This window comes from Dermochelys coriacea, chromosome 1 (assembly GCF_009764565.3).
Source record: "Dermochelys coriacea isolate rDerCor1 chromosome 1, rDerCor1.pri.v4, whole genome shotgun sequence".
Taxonomy (NCBI): domain Eukaryota; kingdom Metazoa; phylum Chordata; order Testudines; family Dermochelyidae; genus Dermochelys; species Dermochelys coriacea.
This window is the reverse complement of record NC_050068.2, coordinates 172938508-172964191: the sequence shown is the minus strand read 5'-3', so window position 1 is coordinate 172964191 and position 25684 is coordinate 172938508. Positions and strand designations below refer to the sequence as shown.

At 40.6% G+C, this 25684-nt stretch overlaps 1 long non-coding RNA gene across 1 annotated transcript in view; it reads left to right on the top strand.

Moving 5' to 3' along the window:
* Positions 1-11706: 11706 nt before the first annotated feature.
* The window catches only part of LOC119850005, a 29502-nt gene continuing 15524 nt past the window's right edge, over positions 11707-25684 (top strand). The window contains exons 1-2 of the long non-coding RNA XR_005290665.2: positions 11707-11771; positions 13617-13667. This is a non-coding gene — a long non-coding RNA (uncharacterized LOC119850005). The remainder of the gene's footprint in view (positions 11772-13616; positions 13668-25684) is intronic.

The window sequence follows — 25684 nt, the reverse complement described above, 5'->3', positions numbered from 1 at the left end:
ATGACCATTTACACCAGCTTAAGATCTTCCCCTTTACTGCCTCTACTAGTTTAACAACTGAAATATGGAGCAAGTGCAATGAACTGATTAAAGAAATCATTGATCTACCTTGTAGAATGACTATATGTATACATTAACCCATTATACACGTGACTTCATCTCTGAAGCGTGCTTTTTCTTTATATATCAGATGCCGTAACTTTTAGGGCTCGATGCTACATGAGGCAAAGTATCATCAACACCCACTGATTTCACTGAAGCTCAAGGTGCTCAGTTTATTTAAGGAATTAACTATTATGTACAATAATTCTGTTTACCTGTAATAAAAACAAAACAAAAAATAATATTTAACTGATAGCCAATATTGCTGTTTTTAACGCTCCCCCCCTCCACACACACACGCACACAGAGTAGATCAAACACTAGGTCTTTTTCATTGTTCTTGCTTAAGCAGTAATTTGACAAAATTCACAGTGGGTTTCCCCCATGAATGTGAATTAGTACAGTTCACATGTACTTGTTTCTGCTAATGGGTAGACAGACATTTTCCTGAAGGGCTAAAGAAAGTTTTATGTGTTAGATATTTTCAGCTGTTGCCTTCCTTTAAAGTAATTTCATGTCAACCCTTTTTCTCGATAGATACCACACAGAATTATTTGAGTACAGATAGATATATGAATACCATGTTGTACAGCTGAGCATAAGACTCTTTCAGGTGAGAAGATGGAACTGAGTGAATCAAAGATTCCACATCAATTATTGAGCGAAATAGGCTTAATAGATGCAGAGTAAATATATGTCCCCTTGCATTTTACAATAAATTGTCATTTTATGCAATGCTGCCAACCCTCAAAATACCTTTTAGTCAGGCTGAGAATCTCATTGTTATAGGAGTTGGAGGGAAAAACAATCTGTAAACCCCTGGAAACAGATGAATGAGCAGTTCAGACTTGTTTGAAGTTTCAAGCCCTCACTTAAGTTTTTGGAAAGCTGGTATACAAATGAAATATAATGAATGGGAGAAAATGCCAATTCATATATAGTCAAGCATCCCCTAATCCAAAACTGAATAATATTTTCTCTGACAAGCCCTGTGGGGTCCTTGTACTTATTACGGGCCTGCAAACTAGTGGACATACTCAGTTCATTAGTGTCTTTTGTATCATATGAGAACACAGAGGAGGACAAAAATAGCTTTTTTCTTCAGTTTTTGCAAGTGCTGTCTTGCAGAAGTTCTGAGAACACTTCATCTGGAATTGTGATGATATAACCAGTTTAGAGCCTCCTGCATTGTGACCGGGGGTTGGCCTAGAGGAAAAAACAAAATGACAAACAAATCCATGAAAATATGAACTTGCTTGGATCCAAAGAAACCTGTATGTGGAAAGAAGCCAGGTGATGATGTATTCATATCACATGAGGATGATTATGTATTTTTCCAGTCCAAGAGTCCTAAAAGAGTTGGCTGAGATCACCTCTGACCCACTAATGTTTTATTTTTAATACATCTTGGAACATCAGGGAAATGGAAGAGCATTTGTGTTGTGCCAATATTTAAAAAAGATCATGGGGAATAACCTGAATACCTCAAATCTGGTTAGCCTAGCCTGGGGAAAATAATAGAAAAGAAGAAAAGGATAGGAATATAGTAATGCCAGTCAACACTGTATTATTGAAAATAGGTACTATCAGACAAACATGGCTTCATTCTTTAATGAAATTACAAATTTGGTTGATAAAGATAACTGCATAGATGTCATATACTTTTTTATAAGGCATTTGGCTTAGTACCGCACACCATTTTGATTAAAAAATAGCAGTGTACAATATCAATAAAGCATATGTTAAATGGATGAAGAACTAAGTGAGAGATCTCAAAAAGTAGTTGTCAATGGATAATCTTCATTGAATAGGCATGTTTCTACTGGGATTCCATGGGGATCAGTACTAGACCCAATGCTATTCAACATTTTCTTAAATATTTGAAGAAAATATAAAATCATTACTGATAAAATTTGCAGATGACACAGATAAGTGGGGTGGTAAATAATGATGAGGACAGAACAGTCATATAGAGTGATCTGAATCACTTGGTAAGATGGGTCCATTAAAAATGTGTTTTTATATTGACAAGTGCAAGGTAATACATCTAAGAATAAGGAATGCAGGCCATACCTACAGATGAGGAATCGTATCTTGAAAAGCAGTGACGCTGCAAAGGATTTTTGGATTATAATGGACAAAAAAATCAATATGAGCTCTCAGTGCGATGGGGTAGCCAACATAGCTAATGTGATCTTTGAATGTATAAACAGGGGACTAGTGAGTAGGAGTAGGGAGGGGATTTTTACCTCTGTATACCACTTTGGTAAGATACACTGCCCCATGTCTACTTTCTGTCCCTTTCATGACCGACTTCCAGATTCCTTCACCCAGCCTTCCCCAAAAGGGCCCAAATAACTTCTTTTTATGGCATATTTAGGGTCAGCTGACCAGGCACAGGTGCACTGGCCCTGTTCTTTCTTAAAGGGCCAGTATCTGTGTGTGACATGGCTCTTTTCTTCTTCTTTTCTTTTTTTTCATAGATATTAAGATCAGAAGGGACCATTATGATCATCTAGTCTGACCCCCTGTACAACGCAGGTCACAGAATCTCACCCACCCACTCCTGCGAAAAACCTCACCTATGTCTGAGCTATTGAAGTCCTCAAATCGTAGTTTAAAGACTTCAAGGAGCAGAGAATCCTCCAGCAAGTGACCCGTGTCCCATGCTACAGAAGAAGGTGAAAAACCTCCAGAGCCTCTTCCAATCTGCCCTGGAGGAAAATTCCTTCCCGACCCCAAATATGGCGATCAGCTAAATCCTGAGCATATGGGCAAGATTCACCAGCCAGATATTACAGAAAATTCTTTCCTGGGTAACTCAGATCCCACCCCATCTAACATCCCATCACAGGCCATTCGGCCTATTTACCATGAATATTTAAAGATCAATTAATTGCCAAAATCATGTTTTCTTCACCCTCTCCATTTTTTTCATCATCCGCTTTAAAATATGGAAACCAGAACTGTGTGCTTGTGTCACTTTCAGATGGCATGATGGTTTCTGATGAACATCTTAAATTGGAGAAGGATTACCTGAGCTGAGCCAGACAATCGAAGTGGTCTTAGTCAGTGGTCATAACTGCCACAAGTCTTTCTGGTAGATTGGCGATTTACGCTTTTTGGAATGTAGAGGTAGAAAAGGACAACTATCAGAAGTGATTCAAGCAACTGATACATAGGACAAAAGGACAATAAATAACCTACTAGGACTGCTTTTCATTCAAACATTGTTTCCACAATATCTAGTACTACTTGAATCAGATGGAAAGAATGGGTAAAGGTTAAAGAAACACAACTTGAAGCTCAAGGGAGATTAAGGAATTAAGAGAGAATTCCAAGCCTTACTATAAGAAGAGGTGGGAAAATGCTACACTGATTTTCACCTTTGAAATCATGGCACTAAACCTGGTTTCTAGAGACTATCATCTTATCTAGAAATGGGCGACAGGGAATGGACCACTTGATGATTACCTGTTCTGTTCATTCCTTTGGGGCACCACTGTTGGAAGACAGGATACTGGGCTAGATGGACCTTTGGTCTGACCCAGTATGGCCATTCTTATGTTCTTAAATGTGAAACCATTAAAATATCTGAGTTTACTTCTACTTACTACAGTGGTAGTTAATCTTATCAAACCTAGACCTAGACAGATATCTTAAGAATATCAGCCAAGCAGTGGCTGCATAGCTAAAAACTATTGTCATTTATTACTGCTGTGCAACCCCCTTGGAGTTAACGGGATATGACTTCATGGGATTGCATGGGTGTAACTAATGATTCAATCAAATGATGATAATCAATCCAATTCTATCATTTCCAAGTATCTTAGTGTGCCAGCAAAGCACTATGCAAGAGACATTATAGGGCTTGGCTATGCTACGGGGTTACTGCAGCATAACTATGCTACAACAGTTATGCTACTGTAACCCCACAGCATAGATGTACACTACAGCAATCGAGGAGATCATTTTGTCACTGTAGCCATTTCACCCCTCCAAGCAATGGTCGCTAAGTCAATGGAAGAATGCTTCCATCACCTTCACCACACTTACACCAGAGGCTTAGGTTGGCATAGTTGCAGCACTCAAGGTTATGGATTTTTCATACCCTGAACACCATAGGTACATTCTGAGTTTTTAATCAGGGTTTATTATTATTACTATCTACATTCCAGTGGCACCCATCTGAGATGGGGTGACCACTGTGTAAGATACTGTCATAAGGCATAGTAAGAAACAGTTCCCGCCCCAAAGAGCTTTCAATATAGTCAATAGATAAGACAGACACAATGTACAAGAAATATTACCTCCATTTTACAGAAGAGGAACTAAGGTACAGAGAGACTGAATTTGAGAACTGATGTCTGAACTAAAAGGAAGAAGGCTGGTCTTGTGGTCAAGGCACTGGTATGGAACTCAAAAGGTCTGCATTCAATCTCAGGCTGTGACACAGATTTCATATTTAATTGTCACATGGGCTGGCTCTCTCAGGGGAGTCAAGAACCAGCCTGCCTGTGGCAAACTCCAGTAAGGGAGAATGAACCAACTCAGACACTCCACTCTCCTGGAAGTAATAATCCCTTGGAGGCTAGTTGGCAGTGAATGAGCCCTGATAAAGGATTAACAGGACTCAGTTGAAGTGGTGGCTCCTAGAGACAGGAAGCTCCCGAGGAGAGGAGCTCTCAGGAGAGCTCACTGGAGTAAGGAAGGCGGTAGGAAGAACAGCCTGTCAGGAACTACATACTGCTCCAGAGAAGAGTTGCAGTTGACAGATGTCTGCAGACCCATGACTAGGGTTGCCAATTTTGGTTGGACGTATACCCTGAGGTTTCATCATTCACTTGACATAAACTTTAACTAAAGACTAATCTTTAATTTTTCTGGAGACTCCAGGACAATCCTTGAAGGTTGGTAACCCTATGACTCTGGGAAAGGATTCTCACCAGCTAGTGGCAAAAGGCCTGACACCAACCTATTGGAGGGATTGGTGGACCATGATGGGGATGAACTGAGACTAAATATTACTCACACCTATGATGCTGAGGTGAAAGTTTATTTGTATTTTCATTGAATCTTTGGTTAAAAAACAAGACTCTCAGAATCGATTGTGTTTCCTATGTCAAACCCAGTTGAACTTAGTAATTAGGGTAAACTGGGATGGGGTACCTACTGTTGGGATTCTATGAGACCTTTTTCCACTCAGCTTCCCAAGAACTGAGTTTGGCTCCAGACTTTGCTACTCAGGTATTTTTATATAGCAACACTATGCTGAGTTAATCAGACTCAAAGATAGGGGAGTGTGGATGCAGGGTACATCACAGCTCCAAAGTTACACAGAAGCCCTTTCCATTTATACACATTACACATCTCATTGCATTTACTATACACTGTATTACACATTTTTGCATTTGATTGGTTACTTTGCAGGAACCAATCCTTGTGCAGCATGCTCTGTCCATGCATTGTCCATGCTTTACCTACTGTTTGTCTCATCTCTACATTCCTCATTTATTTTATCCATGTTTATCTTGTATGTAGTAAATGGTTTCCCTCTTATCTTTACTGGCTCAGACATTGCCATTTTAGGCTATTGACCTATTTACTCATCTTACTTAGCACAAATGTTCTGTTTTCAGCCTAATGATTCACATACCTCCCTAATCATATCTTCCAAGAATGAGGCCTTCTTCATGCCCCCAGGTGTTTAATTATTTATCTCAGGCAAAGCCTACCTACATTCCACTGCCTTTGTTGTTTTTTTTCTATTACTATTAATTTCATTTACACTATACCTACCTACACGACTATGAAACATTTGGCCAGTGGAGAGTGCTATAGGGCAGGTACACCCTGTGACAGTTACCTTAGAGAAGTCAGTCTCTCAAACTTCAGTTCCTCATCTTAGAGATACTTTCTTTGTCTGCTCACATTGTAAGCTCTCTGGGATACATACTATACATGTGTACAGCACCTAGCACAATGGGGTCCTGGTCTTGGCTGGAGCCTGTAGACACTACTGCAATGCAAATAACTAATATTAATACAGGTGGACATATGCACAATGGATAAAGACATATTATAAACCAATTGCTGATTGAATTCTAAAATATTGTTATTAAATAGAGGAAAGCATGAAAGATTCATTGTAGTTATATAGCTACAGTGACACACACAATTCTGATAGAGGTTCTCTCTATACCTCTGTCTAGTCCAAATGAGACCCAAAGGATCATATGCATCTAGACATTTAGTATGGGCTACAATATTTTTTCATGCTTCTTCAGGTTCAGGCTATGTTTAAAATTATCCTCTTCTAGGCAGAATGGCAGCTGAACATTAGACTGATGTAACCTCACAGTTCTTGCATGAAATGCTCTTGTACCAAGACAGCATCCAGAGTTCCCACCCTCACTCCAAAGATGAATATGTTACTTATGTGATGCCTACTCTCAGCTAAACTGTGGTGCAAGAGACTCAGTGTTACTGCCAGCATAGGATTAATTGGCTCTAGCCCAAAAGGGTTCTCTCCAGAAGGACTGTCCCAGTCAATTGCCCTTTTAATCTATTAGGATTCTCCCAGTACTAGTGAAAACCTAATACTAATTTTAATGGCCTCTGGAGGCCAAGTTAATTTAGAAATTCATGTTTGCTACTGACCACTTAAACATCAGACTTTTTAGAAAACTTTGTATGTTCACAGGGCATTTTTTGCAATAATACCCACTATTGCATGTAAAAGATCTGGATGCTAATTCAATTTTCACAGTCAATTACTTACCACTAATTAACTTTTGTATCGACCTCTACTTTCTTAATCTCAGCTAAATTAGTTATATTATATAAAAGCCAATGTGGGGCATTATAGATAGGGAAAAGATATAGCTAGGACAACAAGATGTCTGAATTTCTTTAAACTATTCCAACAAAATGTTGGCAATGCAACATCCAGACTTGACCTAAAATAACTCCCCCACAAATTTCCATTCATGTAATAGGCATTTGATTTTCATGCTCCATGGAAATACCCTTGAATGTAAGTACTAAGAGACAGAAGGAAACAGCAGGATTTGAACAAGGTACTGACCAATATTCACTGTTTGTTTCTCTTACACGTTTGTAAATCCATCTCAATCTTTAACTTTTTTCCTTTTATTCCTTGTTACTTTTGAGGCATTGGTTCCCTGAATAATACAAGTGCTTTAATAAAAAGCACTGGAGGCCTTAAAATGTAAACTTTTAAAAATTAGGACCCCTATTGCATTTACTGGCATGAGAAACAAGAAATGGTAAGCCAGCTCTTTCTAATTGTTTCTCTTACTGCTAACTCAGACATGGCTCCCCACTGTTTAGTCACAGCGGTTCTTTTACATACATTTGGGGACAGCAAAGTCAAGAACAAGCAAAATAATCCCAAATATTAGCCATGGCTATTTTATTATTGAAGAAAGAAAAATAAAATGTTTAAACAACACAACATAAATGACTGAACACAAATGATAAACTCATTATTTCTGTTACTCTCTCTTCTGCGTGTTTCTCTGTGGAGAGCTTCTAACAGAGATTATACCCCTGAGAGTGAATAGCTCCAGGGGACACTTTCCTCTTTGCAAATTAAGACCAAAATTTATTTCCCAAAATGGAGAATTCAGTTTTAGTATCACATGGATATTTAAAACTGTTTATGCATGGGTAATACATTTGTTTAGGTTAAGTGAAGCTTATCTAATTATTAATCAATCTAAACAGTTTATAATTGGTTAAAATAAGCAACCTTCACTAAATCCTATGAAACTGAAAACATTTAAATTAGTTACTTAGAAGAAGCCATTTAAAGAGCTGTCTTAATGCAGATCAATTACAAATATTAAAAATCTTAAATCCAATTAAATCCCATGATTTCTCTGTTTACCAGTGGTTAGTCCCTGTCTCTTCTGGAGGAATACATGGTCTAACTGTCTGGTGATTAACAGGAGAAACAGTTAATCATTTAAGTTATAACAGCATTTTCATATCTCAATAAAATCATTGCAAAAGTTTAAATCTAATCCTTTGACAGCATCTTAGTTAACTTTCTCTCACTAATCCATGTTGAAGTTTTGAGAAGGTTGGTGGTTTCTTGGGTCTTCTCTGTATCTGTGGCTGTTTGCATGTAGAGATGGACAGGGTGAGTTGTGGAATGCTTGCTGGCTTAGCAGAGTGTGTGGTTGGGGGTGGATGTGCTCACTTAAGAGTATTTTATACCATTCTTCCTATTTTCATGAAATTATAGGAAAATACACCTCCTTTAGGCTTGTTTATATTCAAGTTGGTTGCTGTCATTCTTTCACTGGCTCCGTGCCTTGGTGGTCATTTGTAGGAGCATCTTTACCCTATGAATATGTAGTTCATTAATGAATATGGAATTGTTTTTGTTCTTCTAGCCGGAAAGGATCAGGACTTTCAAAACTAGTTTTAACTTTCTTTTTTATTTAGCCTGTTCTCTGAGATATTCTTTCAATTTTGATAGCATGAGAGGAAATGAAATTCTGTTTTCAAGAGGTCCAAACACTAATGTTCTTATAAAATTTATTAGTTCTCAAAAGCTTTTTAAGCTAAAGATTTTTGTAGCCCATAGAGAGCTACCTTTAGCATTTATTTTCTTCTGCAGTAATTCAAAGAACCTACAGGTCTGTATCCTGTAATACATTGGCTTCAACAGTCAGCATAAGGCTTGAGGTCTTTGGCACAGATATATGGCCTAAAGAGTCACACCTAAGTTTTGGGGAACTGGTAATAGAGTGTTTAAGGGGGAAGTTTGTCCATAATGATACCAGCCAACATGGTAGAGGATGATGATACAGGAACATGAGCTAACACCAGCTTTTGGATATTTTATGATGGGAACATCATCTGACCACACGAGTGTCATAGCAACAAATTGACGTATATGATAATAAATATATAAACCTATAGAAGAAAGACACCTGAACGTTAGATGGGGAAATACAAATAAGGAAGAGGGGAGAAACCCCTAATGAATATGCATTAAACATAGTGGTATTAGCATAACATATTATAAAAATTGTATCCCAGGCTGGGCTATGCGGGAGGAGAGAGAGAGATGTAACCCTTTGGAGTTGCCAGGGTGATGAGTGTGACACTCTGCATATTCATAATAATGGTATGATTATAATGTAATTATGAGATAATCATGATGCTCCTTGTACAGAATGTCTCATGTGAGGTGTCATTGGAAAAGTTATAATTTGCTGAATACAATTATCCAATTTGTATGTACGTATCATTTTTGTATCTGGAGTTATGAATATTGACTATGTACCTGTATTTCAAATGTGGTGGTACCCACTAGGCAAGATGTTTCCAGTCTAGACAGCTGACTTTGACGAGCCTATTCAAGGTAATAGGCCATTAACAAAAACAATAGACCTTAGGAGAAGCTTATCCCCCCAGCTGGAAATGCTTCAGACAGCCTATGGATAATGGCTACTATGACTCAGCAAAGCATGCAAGGGCATGTGACAAGATCACATGATAGTGAACTCCATTTTGGTACCTGTATTTTTCCACAAACTGAGTTGGAAACCTGGCTTGAAACAAAGGGGTTCTCACCAACTGGTGAGTGACATCATCTCTTAGCCTCACTCCCCACACAAAAGAACACCTGGAAACACCTGAGGAAGAAAGACTGAACTGGGGGAAGTGCTGGTCCCAGGCTAAAGGGATTTCTAACCTGTGTATGGAAACTTAGTGTTCTGCTTGTATCATTAGTCAGGGTGAGAGATTGCTGATTCAAATCCTATATAGTATATTAGGCTTAGTTTGCATTTTTGTTTAATTTCCTAGGTGATCTGTTTGTTATCACTTATTTATTAACTACAGAAAGATAGATTTTAAACTTGTTTTATCTTAATCAATGGGTTTTTGAATGAAGTGTCTGAGAAAATCTCAGCTCAGTTAACAAGGGCGGGTGTGCATTGTCCTCTCCACACCAAGGGAGAGGAGAACTGGGTAATAAATACATTCTGGTCAGGTTTTTGGCCAGGGCAGGATGGTACAGCTGTGGCATCCTAAACTGGGGATAGGCTCTAGACTCTCTATTGTTGGTTCATGCAGTGACTGGCTGCCTGTGTAAATGCCGGTGGGATTGTAGAACCAGGAATGGTCTGCAGCTTGTCAGAGCAGCACAGTGTAAAAGGGAAACCAGGCTGGTAAGTCAGAGAGCTCAGTGGTACCCCTGTTCCAGATTGCACCCCAGCGAGGACCTGTCACAATGAGGAAGGTGATGATGATGAGGAAGAAAATGTCTAACATTTCAGGTTGTTTTGCAAGGGCTGCTGTAAATATATGATGTTCAAATGTATATTCTGTATCATCTCTATCTACCTTGCTGAGTTAGAGTGTTTGTGACTTTGCTAAATGTAGTAATAAAATATTACAAATACAGGAGGATTCGTAGTGTGAGTATTGCAACTGTGCACATCAGAGTTCCCTATTAAGCAGTAATTTTAATAATACTGGATCTGATCTTGGCATGAGAACCTATCAAACCTCAGAGTAATAATTGGGAATTCTTAAGTAATCAATATAATTAATACACCATTCATAGATCGATCTACACTTTCTAAAAGTTATTTAAAATTATTTAATTTTAAGTTGTTGATTCTACATTAAAATCTTTGGAAAGTTGATTTTTGTTTTCTTCCTGAGTTGGGTGACAGATTGCTTGTGCACTGCCAGTAATATACCCTCCATTAATATAAAATTCTATTCTTAAATGGATTCTTACACTAGTTTAGAAAGATTATTAGAATTCTTATTGGCACTCAAAACATATTACCATTTACCTAGCAATGATATGAGGAGTCTTGCATTTAGATAACATTTGCAAGTATGCATTTCACAAGGTTTTGTCCTTTTAAAATTTAAGACAAAGTTCAACACACTTCCAACTACATGTTCTCCTCTAAAGTTTAAGGACACAAGCAGGTTTTCTTGCAAGAGCGTAGGGGTTGGAAAGGCCCACTTTACCATGATTTTTTGCTCTGATAATATACTGTACAGTCCTTTCAAAATCGTGTAGCTGCAACCCAGCCTGACATGCGTAATTAACAGGGAGACTTCATTTCTTGGAGGATAGAATTATGGAGGTAAACAGATCATTAGGCTGAAAATAAAATATTTGTGCTAAATAAGAAAAGTAAATAGGTCAGTAGGCTAAAAAGACAATGTCTGAGCCAGCTAAAATAAGAGGGAGAGCACTCTGGGAAGCACTTACTAACAATACCCAGGATAAGTTAGAAATGTAGAGATGAAATAAAGAGTAGATCCAGCATGCAATGTAATGTGTAACTATATATTGTGATAGACCCAGACCAGATGAGTACAGCAGTAGCAGAAGGCAAATATACCGGCTGAACCAGTTTTCTGTTCCCTGACTGACCAGAGCAGGGGCTGCTCCAGGCTAATGAGAACACCTGACTCCAATTAACCTGCAAAGAGTCAGATGAGGCCATTAAGCTAATGTGACCACCTGATTCTAATTAAGGCCCCTCTGATAATATAAAAGGGCTCCCTCCAGTCAGGCAGAGAGGAGTCAGAGGAGAGGAAGTGAGGCTGAAGGGTTGATTAATGAAGACATTGGTCTAATTGGACTAATCAAGTCATTGGTAAGGGAGTCCTAAGGGAAGGATGAAGCAGGAGAGCTGTGGGGAAGTGGCCCAGGGAAATGTAGCAACTCTGGCAGTAAAAGGTTGGCTGCCAACAGCTGCTACCATTAGGGTCCCTGGACTGAAAGCTGGAGTAGAGGGCAGGCCTGGGTTCCCCCCAACCCACCACTACAGAAACACCTTCTGGGAGGGGAAAACAGGCCCCTGTCAGGACAGGAGGCTAAACTGTTTTGGATGAGGCTGTAGGAGCAATAGAAACTGTGGGAATTCTCTCACCAAAATCCATTGCTGGCTTATGATGGAAAAGGGCTGAGTAGACTGTATCCCTGGCCCTAGAGAGAGAAGGTCTACATGGAGGATTGCAGTGAGCCTCTGAAGCTAGCATAAACCGCCTGGAAGCACAGGACCCACAGGGACAAGGTCGGAGCTCTGCCACAATATAAAGGAACAAGTTTTCTGTGTAACTTTGGATGTGTGGTACACCCTTTAACGACCCCGTATATTTGAGTCCAATCAACTCGGTGTCATTTTGCTGTATGCCAAATAAGGGAACCTGAATGACAAAATCTAGAGTTGAACCGAGGGTTTTTTAGATCCCAGAGAACTGGATGAAGTGTTCTTCCAGAACTGAACAAGGTGTTCTGGATAAGCTAAGTGGGAAAGGTCCTGGAGGTAGTCCCAACAAATCAGACCTCTCCTAAAGCATGAATGTTTTACATGGCCTGTTTTCTTGATACTTGCTTGTCCTTGAGGATGGACACAGAAACCTGGAATTTCTTTAACATTTTGTAACATAACAAGCTAAACATATGTATTGTTATATTGCCAAGCATTCTGGCTGCAACATACTTGTAGATACATCTTAACATTTAGTATAGGTGCTTTTTGCCGGAAGCTGGGAATGGGAGACAGGGAGTGGATCACTTGATGATTATCTCTTCTGTTCATTCCCTCTGGGGCACCTGGCATTGGCCACTGTTGGAAGACAGGATACTGGGCTAGATGGACTGTTGGTCTGATCCAGTATGGCCTTTCTTATGTTCTTATGCAAACAAGTTTGCAATCTCCCCTATAGAGGGGGCCACAGATCTAAAATACTTTCTCTGGAAAGGGCACCTCCAAAAGTTAAATTTAAACAGAGTCTAATATCAGATAATTAGTAGGGTTTCCTCTCCCTTCTACACTCCAAAGGAGACAGTGATACTTCTTGGTTTTGTTTTTAAAATGAGTAAGACCAAAATATTAGGAGAAAGCAAGTCTGAAGTGCTTTTTGCCTTTGGATTGGAAGGTAGTGATGTTGTTGGTCTTTCATAGCCCTTTCAGGAAGGAATCGATTCCATACTTTTGTCCCAGCCCCAAATAAAATACTATCTTCTGCATTTATGGCACCAGAATCAGTGCTTTGCATGCTAGAGGCATAACCCATTTTATGGTGTGCACTGGATGGGGAGCAGAGATGGCTTTAGGCCATCTTCTCACCATCTTGATTCCAGGCAGTTGCAGGGACTGAGAGGGACTCCAGTGTAAAAAATAAACAACCTAAAATGCTAGTCTGATATGGCAGCCTCCTAGTTGTTACCTGTGGCTTGCAGCACACATCAGGATGGCCACAGCAGCAGGTAATAATCCTGATCCCTCTCATACCCTGTATGTTCCCCATGGAAGAGTTTGTGGAGCAGCTAGCAGTAGGGTCACTTATGGCTGCCCAAAACAGTGCCTGATCTGGGGATATTCTTCCCAAGCCCTTTGTGGGGAGTGTATAGCCTCTCTATGACAGCAGAGTGGGGGGTATAGGGACTGGAGCATGTGCATAATATCCTTCCCATGATTTTATCCTTGCAATAGTCAATTTCCTTGTTCCTGAGGAGCAGAGTTGGTCGGGAGCAGCAGTTCAAGGTAAGCAGCTCACTGAAGCTTATACATTTTTTTTATACTGTATTTTATGGTTACACTGAAACTAGTAATATCTGTAGGGATTTGAAATGTTGGGGACCTGTCAAAGAGCCATAATTTTGGGTCAGGTGATGCAACCCCCTACATTTGACATCTTTTTCAAGGTAGGACAGGTCAGCAATACTTTGCAACTTAGTTAAGGATTCTCTCTGATTATAGCTAAAGTATTTATTTCCCTAGTAAAATCATTTATTTAATTTCAAAATTCTATTTTTAGCTTTTGGTTTCATACTTGAAATATGGCTGGATCCAGTAATATAACTTTCAAAAACTTCAAGACTTCATTGAATATAAAACAACATTTTACAATCAATAACGAAATGACTGGGAACAAAAAATAATGCAACCATTTAATTAAAAGTTATGACACTTTCAGGGCTTACAATACTTTCATGTTTGTTGATGTTTTGCCAGATCTTTTACACATCTATAATCCTCAAGCTAGAAAAATGAGTAAGGAGACAGTTTTTTTTCTCCCATTATTTCCACTTTAAAAAAATCTAGGCCCTATCAACACTAAGCAAAAAGATGTAGTAACAAATTGCTGGGTTGTAACACCTTGACGCTTCAGGGTTTAAGCCAATCTCTGACTATTTGAGATTATGAGAACTTCCCAGGGGGAATGTCTCACATCTGGCTGTTGGTGGGTGTCTTTCACTTTCCTCTGAAATATTTGGTTCTGGTCTCTATCAGAGATGAAATATTGAATTAGATGCACCACAGATCTGAACCTAAGTACCTAAAATAGAATCATAGATCCAGCATAACTCCTATTCAAACACTGCTTTTTAAATATTATTTATTAAATGAATAAGCAGCGTTAAAATCAATTGAAAATGACATTTACATCCTTTGGTAAATTTTACAACTGGCCTAGAGGGCCTAAGTAGCAGACAACTAACGGATCTAGTGAACCCTCCACTGCTGGAAGGAAGGTCAGATATAATAATAGAAATTCCTCTGTCCTTGTATTAATTAAGATTCTTTCTTAATGACAAATTTGCATGTAGATGTATGACATGATAATGGGTTGGATTCTAATTCCATACTTGCGAGAGTCTGTGAAAACACTTGAGGAGTAGATTCATAGGATTTAAAGCTAAAAGGAACCATTATGATCTTCTCATCTGATCACCTGCCTTCATCAATCCCATAGCTTCATCAATCCCATTTCCCATTATGAGGGAAAAAATTCAATCTTAATTTAAAGACTTCAAGTGATTGAGGATCCACCACATCCCTAGATGGTAAAGTACTCTTATTCCCACTGAGTAGCATTAGAGTCTGGCACAATGTTAGAGAGGAAGGATACAGAACCTTGCTAATTATAAGATTATCATTCAAGCTACACATAAAGGGGTTTCACTGATGTATGGACTATGATAAATACAGTGATGAGATTCCTCAAAGAATAATCAGAATTATTAGTAAAAATTAAATATGGATTCCACTTTTAAGTGGTTGGGGGTCAATGAGAATTTTTTTCTGAGACAATCCATTGTATATATATGGCCTAAAATACACAAAATCATTGAGTACTCCACCAGGGACCCCTGTATTAGACACTCATTCTTTCATATACAGTTTTAGAAAATAACCAATAATCTGGTTATTTTCTAACCAACTCGTTATTTTTAAAACCACTTGGATATCATTTACCATAGCTTCTCAGTAATGTGATATTTTATTTTGGAAAAATCAGTAGTATTACTGTTTGGCTACTTTGGGTGTAAGGAGTCTTTATGGATAACTACTTCACGCTGATGGCAATAATATGATTAATAATTATTGAAATAATAAGCACTGTGATACACCCTCTCTTGAGTACCTAATTTAATTCATCAAAATGATACTGAATGTAATGATTTCTAGCTTTTCTTCAGAAAGAGGTACTGCTATGAGCTCCAACATGGTACTTTCATGTTCTAATATACTTAGGGGTTATTTATAATAGAATTGTTTATCCTATATAATTTTTAAAACCTGTGTTTAAATAGTTCTATTATACAGGGTTTTTTAAATATGGAAATCAGAATTTGATTATTTTGTGCATTTTGTAGCTGCACTGACTAGTATTACCTCCTATAATAGTAGCAAGGTATTGTGAGAAGGATTATGTAATTCACCTATTGAAATGTCCACATCCTTTCTTGTATGTGGAAGAGTCCACCAGCCTTTGACTCTAGAAATTACTGAACTGTGATTAGGAAGCGTGTATAAAATCACCAGTTGTGAGGCGTTTTATAGAGTCTATTAAAAAAGAAACACCACTGATGGAGAGCTAATATTTTTAGGTCAAATAGATGATAGAATTAACAGACTTAATCAAAGGGAGGCTTTCTGAATTTTTTATGTAAAAACTTTGTCACCTCCTAGATTGAAATAAGATTATAATTTAAAAAATATTAAATATATATAGTGTCATAGTACTAATTTTATAGCAATAATCCAGTGCAAAATATATTTAACTAGATGCTTGACCGTTCTCAAGTCCCCCTTGTGCTGCTCCACAGGCACAAAGCATATTTAAAGTTGTCTGTGAGGTGGTGCATCTGTGCAATGGCACCCCCTTGGCCAAGCGTGGCACAACCCCTAGGGCTCACAGAGCCTAGTGGGATTGTCAGTCTCTTTGTGGTGCCCAGGATTCTGAAAAGCCTTTCTTCATTCCCATGTCCATCAGGGGCTTAGTAGGGGAACCCAGGCCACCCTCTCCATGGATTCCAGCTCAGTGCCCTCTAGTTCGATATGCATGATCAGAATTCTGCAACTCTAACAATGCCCTGAGATTCCCCTGGACTGCTCCAGGCTCTAAATCCTGGGCTGTTGTCTTTGGGCATCTCTTTAGTAGCTTGCTGGCAGGAGCCCCTTTCTCCAGCCTGCTCACTCCTCTGGTAGCCACCCCATCCTTTGCCTCTCAACTCTTCTATCTTCCCAGATGCTGTTAGGTTTCCAGTTAGCAGTGGCTGGGAGTGCCTGTATTGGCTCTTTGGTCACTGGGCCAATATGGGGTACCTACACCCCATGATATTACCTTAAAGCAGAAGCTGAGGATTCCTCTAACATGCTGAGTTATTTAACTTGTGTTCTGCCAGTGACATATCAGTGTTATACAAATCCTCATCTATTTAGGATGTTCTTTCAATTAAAGGCCAGGATGACATATGCCACTCTGCATACTGAGATGGCTATGCTAGTGAAGCATCATTGATATTACAAAAAGAAAAGGAGTACTTGTGGCACCTTAGAGACTAACAAATTTATTAGAGCATAAGCTCTAATAAATAGATGCATCCGATGAAGTGAGCTGTAGCTCACGAAAGCTTATGCTCTAATAAATTTGTTAGTCTCTAAGGTGCCACAAGTACTCCTTTTCTTTTTGCGAATACAGACTAACACGGCTGCTACTCTGAAACCATTGATATTACAGTGAGTGAAAAATAGCTATAGTTCTTAAAACTCCCTGGGAATTAATTTAGTTTAACTTGGTAAAATAAACTCCTTTAATGTGGTTTCATCATTCTGCAGCAAATTCAGGAATTCTACTCTGGGTCCTACTCATTGTCACAGGATGTCATTAAAAAAAAATACTGCAGTTTCAGTAAGAGGCTACTGAAATCTTCCCATCTGATCCGACTTACCAAAAATGCTTTAGATTCTGTAACAATTAAGCCCCACTACATATAGAAAACACAAAGTAAGTCACTCATCACCAAATCAACCTTTAGATTTGTTTCTGAAGAAAAATAATACACTTGCAAGGATTGCTTGCTAGAAACATGAAGCAGTGTAAATCTGTGGGGAGTTAGTGTAGAAGAGGTTCTTGCCGGAGGAAATTTCTGCTCATAAAACACAAGTGATGTTTAGAGCCGCCAGCACATGTTATTAGCTAAATCCAGTAGGTGGATTTGCCCATGTAGGGAAAAGCTGTACATTGGTTTAGAAGCAGTATTGAGAGAGATGTGAGTGATCAGTTGACCTCCTGATTGGGTGCAAGAACTGCCCAGGCAAGCTATGCCATCCTAAGACATAGCGAATGAGTGTATGGCTCTCTGGAAAGAGAGAAATGGGGGCTGACCCAAAATCCTGTGTGCAGCTTCTGCTTTTATGGCAGCAAAAGCTACACTGACCCTATAAGCTCCTTGGGACGGGGATCATCTTTTTGTTATTAGGGTGTATAGTTTGTTGCAGTGTGGGGCTGTGATCCCTGATGGGGGCTCCTCTCCAGTTACACACTACAAATAAATGTCTCCTGCTCCAAATATCAATCACACTCTGCACTATTACCTCAACTGTACACTGACTTTTGGCAACAGGTCATGATATAGCAGTATCATTACAGACTTGCACTAATTCTGCATGCACAATACTGCCAAAAAAGTAACACATTTTTATACTGCATCAGTCTGCATTGCTCTCTAGAGATATTTGGTTTGGAGTGTGGCTTGACCTTCCTTTTTGTTACTACATCAGTCTTGCGTAGGACTAAAAAGGCATCAGGTACTGTACTGATAATGAAATCAAGAGGGATATCTGAAAACTACTATGAACGGTCCATCACCTATCATTTATTGTGACAGGGAGCTTAGCTAGGGATTGACAGCTATATACATTATCCAGTTTCACTGAAGATAAAGTAAAGGTGACTTTTTATAATTGAACTAAAAAAAAAATTAAGGCAGAAATACTATGCTGAGAGAGTGGCAAAGACAAAAGGAAAGTAAAAAGTAGCACTGGCTGTATAATGTACTATAAGTGAACCAGACAAAGTAATTTTCTGAGTGAAACGATTACAGTTGCTGAAACTTAAATATATAATTAAGTGGATAATCAAAAATATTTTTCCCCTTTGTGACTGTTTCGCATGTGACCACTTTTAATGTTAGCATTTACTAATTGCAAAAAATCTATTATTTGATCTTGGAAAAAGAGCTAGAGCAAAATTATCCAAAGAGTTGTGACAAAATATGTAAGGCCCCAATCCTGCAACTGATGGCATACAGGCAGACTGCATCAAATACATTGTGGCTCACTGAAATTAGTGAGGCTTCAACACAGTGTCATCACTCATCATCAAGGAAGGAGAGCTAGCTGAAATTCAGCCTGGGAAAGTTCCAAGTGAAGAAGTTGTTTTCAAACAACTAGTTCTATGAAGTTCTTGCAGCTACTAGAAGCACAAGTTCATAGTGGCAGCTAGTAGAAATTTTTTGCTGGTTAGGATGCTGCAACCAGTGATGACCATTATAGACCTGGCTGCTGTGATCCATGCCGTCATGGTCTCTCACATAGCTCCAGCTAGTCCAGAATGCAACCACCAGTATGTTAAACAACACTCATAGGCTGAAAAATGTATCTTGGTACTTACACTGGCTCTTTGTTGAACATCAAGTCCTGTACAAGACCATGGTGCCAATCTTCAAAGCCTTCACCAATCAAGACATGAGCTACTTTAGGGACTGCCTTTTCATGACCATGACAACTACCATCTTCAAGAGCAATGGAGCTAACCATATCTAAAAACTCAGACTCATGGAAGCTAGCAACAGAGCTCTTTCAAAAATAGCCATAAGGCTATGTAACTCTCTTCAAGAGATCAGCATGACCTCAAATCTTGCCACCTGCAGATCAAAGTGAAAGACTCATCTCTTCATCTTAGCTTTCCCAGCACAGTAGGTAAACACACACAAAAACCTTCACAGCTAAACAAAGCACCTTACCTGCCACAGAGTAGAAAGGAGTGACTGTCAACAAATTACCTGTTTGGGGTTTTTGTAAGGTTCTATGATACCATAGTCCATGAGGGATAGAAACAATAAGACGGAGGGAGGGATAGAAATAAGACAGATCTGGCCTCTTGTTTTCAATTTCTGAACTTATACTAGGACTATTAACAGTTATGTTCTCTGTAGAGGGCAAACAGAACACATCTAAACTTCACAATGAGTAATTTGGACAGTTACCTATTAGCAAGCTACCCCACAGACAACCAAGGCATCCTATGTTCTATCTTTAGTCAGAAATGATCTCAGATGAAATTAAGAATAGCAGTCATGCACCTACGATAAGATGTATTCCTCTTACAAGACTGGGATAATGAGTTCTCATCATCAATAAAAAGCATCATTATCTGGTGACTAAACAGCACATTACCAGTGATATAAAAAATTACCACAATGAACTCATGCTAATTTAGCCTGAAAAGGTTATTGTAAAGTGTTTTTTTTTCAGATGGGAAGGCCTTTTAAATGCTTTTAAAAGGAAACAAATTATATTTGCAAATTCTTACAAGGACCTGGTGCAATGATCTCTAACTAAGCTCTAGATAAAATGAGGCAGATTCTCCATCCTGCCCAAAATCTGCTCATCTGCAGCAGAGAGCTGAGGCCTGCAAGGTGTCACGTACCCCACCTTGTCATCAGTTAAAGCAGCAGGACAATACAACAGTTCCAACTTACATCACCACATTCCTCCAGGACAGTGGTTCCCAAACTTGTTCCGTCGCTTGGGCAGGGAAAGCTCCTAGCAGGCTGAGCCAGTTTGTTCAAGTGCCACATCCGCAAGTTCGGCTAATCGCGGCTCCCAGTGGCCGCAGTTCGCTGCTCCAGGCCAATGGGAGCCCCTTTCCTCGCACAAGTGGCAGAACAAGTTTGGGAACCACTGCTCCAGGATATCATGATACACTTCTGGCACGTTCTAGAGTACAATCCAAATCAGTGAGGGATTATGTTGTCACCACCTGTCCTGCAACCTGGGGAGTCTCACAATTCTTTGCTTTGTAGCTCCCAACCTGGACCATTCATAAACAACAAGCAGTTCACACCTTCAGTGTCTGTGTATATCTGTAGTCCTGGTCCAGCAACTCTGACCCCAGCAGCCTGTCAGCAACACACCCCCTACTTGCAGGATGACCCTAGTGCACTCACAGTCCCAAAATTTCCCCCCAAAAGTGTATCCTGCACTGCCCAGTCCTCTCCTGGATAGTTCAGATATTATATGACTGCTGCCTCTTTGAGGGCTCAATATCCAACAGCATGCTACTTTAACTGGAGTACCAAACAGCCCAGTTTAAAACATAACACTGGATTAGTTTTGATTAAAAAATAAAACATGTTTAACTACAGATAGATTTTAAGTGAGTACAAATAAAACTTACTTAAAATAGACTTGCCAAGGTTCCTTCCCCACTCTCAACTCTAGGGTACAGATGTGGGGACCTACATGAAAAACCCCTAAGCTTATTTTTACCAGTTTAGGTTAACTTTCAAGGTACAAACTATTTTACCTTTTGCCCTTGGACTTTATTGCTGCCACCACCAAGGGTCTAACAAATATATAACCGGGAAAGAGCCAACCTAGAAACGTCTTTCCCCCAAAATCCTCCCCAAACCCTACACCCTCTTTCCTGGGGAAGGCTTGATAAAAATCCCCACCAATTTGCATAGGTTAACACAGACCCAAACCCATGAATCTTAAGAACAAAGAAAAAGCAATCAGGTTCTTAAAAGAAGAATTTTAATTGAAGTAAATGAATCACCTCTGTAAAATCAGGATGGTAAATACCTTACAGGGTAATCAGATTCAAAACATAGAGAATCCCTCGAGGCAAAACCTTAAGTTGTAAAAAGATACAAAAACAGGAATATGCATTCCATTCAGCACAGCTTATTTTATCAGCCATTTAAAGAAATCAGAATCTAACACATAACTAGCTAGATTACTTACTAAGTTCTAAGACTCCATTCCTTTTCTGTTCCGGGCAAAAGCATCACACAGACAGAGCGAACCTTTGTTTCTCCCCCCCCCCCTCCAGCTTTGAAAGCATCTTGTGTCCTCATTGGTCATTTTGGTCAGGTGCCAGCGAGGTTATCAGAGTTTCTTAACCCTTTACAGTTGAAAGGGTTTTTTTTCTGGCCAGGAGGGATTTTAAAGGTGTTTACCCTTCCCTTTATATTTATGACACACACCCCAAATCACAGATAGGGTGAAACGCTGGCTGGGATTTCTTCCTGGATCTCTAGGAGAAAACAGAGTTAATAAGACACATGCACCTCTAAATATACTACCAAGTATATAAAGACTAACACTATTTTCCACATCTCAAGGACAATTTTAACCAGTTGATTCTGGGAAACTTTCATGGGAGAGTGCATCAGCCACTTTGTTAGAAGCTCCTGAGATGTGTTGGATGTCAAATTCAAAATCTTGGAAAGCTAAACTCCACTGAATAAGTTTATTTCCCGTGGAGGTATGAAGCTACTGTAGCGCAGCATGGTCAGTTTGCAGGTGGAAACGCCATCCCCAAACATATGGGCATAGCTTTTCCAGAGCGTAGACAATGGCATAACATTATTTTTCACTGACTGCCAGTTACCTTCCCTCTCAGACAGCTTCTTGCTGAGAAACACTACAGGGTGGAATTCTTGATCCAGTCCTTCCTGCATTATAACTGCTCCCACACCACGCTCGGCTGCATCTGTGGTTACTAGGAACAGTTTGTCAAAGTCTGGGACCCTTACCACAGGGTCAGACATGAGTGTCACTTTAAGCTGGTTAAAGGCCTTCTGACACTCTTCAGTCCACTCAACGGCATTTGGCTGTTTCTTTTTTGGTTAGGGCTGTCAGTGGGGCGGCAATTTGGCTGTACTACGGTACAAATCGCCTGTAATATCCAGCCAAGCTTAAGAAGGATTGGACCTGTTTCTCTGACTTTGGGACAGGCCACTTTTGGATAGCATCCACTTTGGCCTGTATGGAGTTGATAGTTCTTTGACCCACCTAGGTGTCCAAGGTAAGTCACTCTGTTTAGGCCTATTTAACACTTCTTAGCCTTAACAGTTAGTTCTGCCTCCCTTATGCGCTCAAAGACTTTTTGTAGATGTTCCAGGTGTTCTGCCCAGGAATCCGAAAATATGGCCACGTCGTCAATGTAGGCGACGACATATTCTCCTACTCCTACTAGGAGACCATCTACAAGTCTTTGGAAGGTGGCGGGTGCATTCTGCAGCCCGAAAGTGAGTACATTAAATTCACACAGCCTGACGTGTGGTGAAGGCTGACTTTTCCTTGACGGATTCATCTTGCAGTACCTGCCAGTACCCCTTTGTTAAGTCCAAGGTAGATGAACTTGGCCTGTCCCAGTTTCTCTAATAGTTCATCTGTGCGTGGCATTGGATAGTTGTTTGGGCGAGTTACAGCATTTAGCTTACGTTTTTGCATGGACTACCGTATCTCCCCACTTGGTTTGGGAACTAGAACCATTGGAAATGCCCATGCCTTCCAGAGGGGCGGATTACCCCCATCTGCAGCATATTCTTGATCTTCCATTCTATAGCAGTTTTAGCTTGAGGAGACACCCAGTAAGGTTGGACTTTAATTGGGTGAGCATTACCTTTGTCAATGGAGTGGTTTGCCCGTTCAGTCAGTCCTGGGGTGGCTGAGAATGTTGGTGCGTAGCTAGTGCACAGCTCCTTGATCTGCTGTTGCTGCATACGCCCAAGGGTCACTGAGAGGTTCACCTCTTCCACGCCACCAGCACTTTTCCCTTTGTAGTAGACACCTTCAAGCCACTCAGCGTCATCTCCTCCCTGGGCTGTAAACTGACAAACTTTAAATTCTCTGGAATAAAAGGGCTTTAGAGAATTTAATATGGAACACCTTAGGCTTTCGGTTGGAGGTGGGGAATGCTATGAGATAATTAACAGCTCCCAGGCATTCCTGGACCATGAATGGCCCTTCCCATGATGCTTCCATTTTATGGGCCTGGAGCGCTTTTAAGACCATGACTTGGTCCCCTACTTGGAAGGAACGCTGTCTGGCATGTTTATCATACCAGGCTTTTTGCTCTTTTTGAGCATCCTGTAGGTTTTCTTTAGGAAGAGCTAAAGAGATTAGGAGGGTGTTTTGTAGGTTGATTACAAAGACCAGAATGTTAGTTCCTGGAGAAGGCGTAAACCCCTCCCATTGCTGCTTCACCAACTGTAATGGCCCCTTAACCTTGCAGCCATATACAAGTTCAAATGGTGAAAACCCTAAACTGAGATGTGGTACAGCTCTGTAGGCAAAATGCAACTGTTGCAACACTAGGTCCCAATCATTGGAGTGCTTATTTATGAATTTACATATCATGGCCCCCAAAGTTCCATTGAACTTCTCCACCATGCCATTTGTTTGATGGTGGTAAGGAGTGGCAACCAAGTGATTTACCCCATGAGCTTCCCAAAGGTTTTCCATAGTTCCTGCCAGGAAATTAGTTCCTGCATCTGTGAGGATGTCGGAGGGCCAACCTACCCTGGCAAAAATGTCTGTTAGTGCCTGGCACACACTTTTAGCCCTTGTGTTGCTTAGAACTACTGCTTCCAGCCATCGGGTGGCAAAATCTATGAAAGTCAGTATGTACTGCTTCCCTCTGGGTGTCTTTTTTGGAAAACGACCCAGAATAACCACAACTACTCGCTGAAATGGAACTTCAATGATGGGAAGTGGCTGGAGAGGGACTTTGACCTGGTCTTGGGGTTTTCCCACTCTTTTTGGCATACCTCACAAGACCGGACATAGATAGAAACATCCTTGCCCATTCCCTCCAAGTGGAATGACCTCCCCAACTGGTCTTTGGTCCTGTTCACCCCAGCATGGCCACCAGGATGCTCGTAGGCTAAGCTCAAGAGCTTGACCCGGTACTTAGTTGGAACTACCAACTGTCTGAGGATGCCAGTCTTCCTGGTGTCCACCAGAAAGTTTCCTTGTATAAAAGTCCTCTTTCTGCAACAAACCTGGATCAATTAGAAGAGCTGAGAGGCAGTGGGTTGCTCCGTGCCACCGTGTCTAAGCTCTCTGGAGGCTTTCATCTGCTTCCTGTTTGGTCTGGAACTGTTCCCTTGATGCTGGAGACATCAGTTCTTCATTGGATTGTGGACCTAGGCTTGGTCCCTCTGGAAGCGATGTAGGGGATCGGGCTGTTTCTGTTGACTGTGAACCACTCTCCACTGGTGCACTAGGTTGGGGTTCAGGCTCTGTCTGAGCCTCTTGTGTAGGGTTATTGGCTGCTGCCGGTTCAGGTTTGGTGGGGCCCTCTGGTGTTGGGGTTGCAAATACTGGATTCAGTGCTGGCAATGGGTCTGATGCTGGTTGTTCTGCTGGTTCCGGTTCTGGGACTGGCTTTGTCTGGGTCTCTGGGACTAGATCCACTACTGCTGTTGCAGACATTGGCCTGGGGTCTGGGTCCATCACCTCTGACCGAGTCCTGGTAGAAGTTTCTGGAACAGAGCTAGGTATGATGGCTTGTTCAGTCTGGCTGCGGGTGACCATTCCCACCCTCTTGGCTAGCTACACATGATTGGCCAAGTCTTCGCCCAACAGCATGGGGATGGGATAATCATCATAGACTGCAAAAGTCCACAATCCTGACCAGCCCTTGTACTGGACTGGCAACTTGGCTGTAGGCAAATTGAAAGAGTTGAACTTGAAGAGTTGAATTGTCACTTGGATCTCTGGGTTGATTAAATTGGGGTCCACTAAGGAAGCATGGATAGCCGACACTTTTGCTCTGGTGTCCCTCCACGTGGTGACCTTCTTCCTGCCCACTCTCACAGTTTCCCTCCGCTCCAAGGGTATCTGGGAGGTATCTGGGCCTGAGGACCACTGGTGTGATTCCGGTGCAATGAGCTGTAATCTGTTGGGGTTCTTGGGGCAATTTGCCTTCACATGCCCTGGCTCGTTACCTTTAAAACATCGTCTAGCTGACGGGTCACTGGGGCGAGGTGGGTTGCTGGAGAATGGTGTGGCGGGACGGTAAGGTGGCTGGAGGGTTCCTTGCAGGGTAGGTGGGGCCTTGAGTGGCCCCCCAGTAGTAGGGTGTGGTCTGAGGTTGTCCCTTCTGGTATCTGCTCCAACTGCGACCAGTTTTTTTCCTCTCTGCCACCTCCACCCATTTGGCTCCAATCTCCCCCGCCTCGATTACAGTTTTG